General features: G+C 40.8%; 1 pseudogene; it reads right to left on the bottom strand.

Annotated features, from left to right (window-relative positions):
• Positions 1 to 997: 997 nt before the first annotated feature.
• Positions 998 to 1,453, bottom strand: LOC105996664 (annotated as a pseudogene).
• Positions 1,454 to 2,977: the final 1,524 nt, after the last annotated feature.

Here is a 2,977-nt window from a genome sequence, read left to right as displayed (position 1 = left end):
CCCTCGAGTTCTTTTTTTTTTTGAAGATTACATCATAATATTTATTAGAAAAATTTTTGGTGTAACTTTGACCCATTAATCCTGGAGTCAAAAGCTCAAATGTTGTCAGGGATACATAGTCAATCCAAATGTTAAATGTAGCATGAAAAAAGGCAATGAGGGGAGAAATTATTACATTTGTGTCTCCTAAACAATTTCACATCTTTATAAATACTGCTTAAGCCAAACTGTAAACCATGTTTCATTCTGATTAAAATATTCTGACAAAACAGTTCTTAAAAGCAAAGATACTTTCAAAAAATTTTACTTGTGAATTTAATAAGGAAAAATAAATGCAAATTAAATAGTAACAGGCACCCAATTAAATTAAATCATATCCACCATGTCATATATTCCTTAATATCAAATAATCTCCCAAAGTCCAAATGCAATATATGAATGCTTTCACTATTGGAAAAAGTAGAAAAAAAAACTTCTTACTACAATTGCAACAATGTAAAACCATGCACCCTCATCTTAAAATGGATAAGATTATGGCCAGGTGCTGGTGGCTAACACCTGTAATCCTAACTAATCAGAAGGCTGAGAGCTGTGGATCTTAGTTCAAAGCCAGACTGGGAAGAAAAGTCCATGAGACTATAATCTACATTTAAGCATCAAAAAAGCTGGGAGTGAATCTGTGCCTTAAATGGTAGAGCATTAGTTCTTAAGTGAAAAGAGCTCAGGGACAACCCCCCAACGCTGAGTTCAAACCCAGGACCAACAAACACACACACACACACACACACACACACACACACACACACACACAGAGGATGAGATTCTGTAAGATGAATCTAGCCATATTACAGTACAAAGAATGAAAATTATTTTTTCTCATTCAACATTTAGTTATGAATGGTATTGTTATTGTAATCTCAATTTTCAGAGAAAATCTTAGAAAAAAATTGTGGATTTTTTTGTCTATAAACTATTTATTAACAGAAAAGGCCTACACTCATTTCTTCTTGGACACACCCACAGTGCGACCATGGGGTCTTGGTGTGTTGGCCTCTGACTCGAAGGCCCCAGAAGTGGCGCAGCCCTCCATGGGCTCGAATCTTTTTAAGCTGCTCCAGGTCTTCACGGAGCTTATTATCTAGACCATGGGCCAGAACCTGGCTGCATTTTCCATCCTTTCCATCCTTCTGTGTGTTTAAGAACCAGTCTGGGATCTTGTACTGACTTGGATTCTGCATAGCGGTAATCACACGTTCCCCCTCATCCTCTGTGAGTTCTCCAGCCCTCTTGGTGACGTCAGCGTCCGCCTTCCTCAACACTACATGAGCGGATCTTCGCCCCACACCCTTAATGGCAGTGCTGGCAAAGGCTATTTTCCACCCCCCATCGATATTGGTGTTGAGTACTCACAAAATGTGCTGGAACTTCTCAGGAATCACTAAAGACATGGCGGCAGCACCAATGGGATGTGTAAGCCTCCCTCCTGTGGAAGCAAAATTTGTGATCTTAGAAGATGACATATACTAAGCAGAGTCAGGTTACTCCAGTAAGAGCTTAGGAATATGAATTATGGGATGATACAGAAATATCATTGTCATAGCAACCATGTCCTGGTGTTTTCTTTTTTCATTTTTTTTTTTTGTCGGTTGTAGGGCTTGAACTCAGGACATGAACACTGTCCTTGATCATGTTTGTGCTCAAGGCTAGCACTCTACCACTTGAGCCACGGACCACTTCCAGTTTTTGAGTAGTTAATTGGAGATAACAGTCTCACTCGGACTTTCCTGCCCAAGCTGGCTTTGAACTGCAATCCTCAGACCTCAGCCTCCAGAGTAGCTAGGATTACAAACTTGAGCCACCAACGCCCAGCTGTCCTGGTGTTCTTGATGAAGACCTTGGACCCAGACTTAACTGCCCCAGTCCAAGAGATATGGATTGTTCAGTAAATAAGGATGTGCCTATGTCACACAATGACCTGTGCACGAATATATATTATTGTAAGGAAACTGAGTCATGAGGTTATCAGGATAAGGAAAGAGCCCAGACCAACAAACTTTATTCAGAAGTGAAGCCTGGGAAGGGCAACCATGACTGAAGGGGAAATGGAGCTCCTCCCCACCCCTCCCCACCTTACAACTAGGCCCTCTTTAAATATTAGGCAGAAAAAGTGAAGCTGGGGGAGGGGCAGATGGAAGTGGGGTGAGAAGGAGGCAGGGTGGGTGAGCAAGGTTATTTTCACTGAGGAGTTTCAAGGTTTCAACAGCATCTGTGTTCATTAGGAGCATCAGCATCAGATATGGCCTTGGTGTCAGGTTCTCTTCCAAGACTTGCTGGTACATTTGTGTTCAAGGGGAAAGGGAGGGGAGAGGATTTAGTGGGGTGGGCAGCAATGATAATTCTAAGATATGGATGTCTGAGGGCAGGTGAGTGCTTTGGGTTAAGTTACTTTTCATCAATTATGGCTTTATTATAGTAGCTCTAAACTGGCAACAACCCAAATGTCCTTCAGTGAATGAATGGATAAATAAACCATGTATATGATCTCTTCATATCACAGAATTCTAGTTAACAATCAAATGGGAAATGGAATAAAATACAGAATCGCACAACATTGATAACCCTCAAAACCATGTTATGTAAAAGAATCTAGGTCTCCCAAAGCACATGTTGCACAATGATATTTATCTGAAATCCAAGAACAGAGAAAACGAGCAGCTGGGTTTGGTAGCACACGTCTGTAATATCAACAAGATGTTAGGATTGTGAGTTTAAAGCCAGCCTGAGCTGCATAGTGAAAAACCTATCTCAAAAACACCAAACCAAGCCAAGCCAAACCAAACAACAACTAAACAGGCAAAAGTAATTGTGGCGAGACAATGAAGAGTTATGATTACCTCTGTTGCATTTGGGAGTGGGCATGGCCTTGACTGAGCAATTGTCATGAGGAAATAACTCTAGATTTTAATAGTGTTCGCAT

The sequence above is a fragment of the Dipodomys ordii genome, unplaced genomic scaffold (genome assembly GCF_000151885.1).
Source record: "Dipodomys ordii isolate 6190 unplaced genomic scaffold, Dord_2.0 Scaffold134, whole genome shotgun sequence".
Lineage (NCBI taxonomy): Eukaryota > Metazoa > Chordata > Mammalia > Rodentia > Heteromyidae > Dipodomys > Dipodomys ordii.
This window is presented reverse-complemented; position numbering and strand designations above follow the sequence as displayed.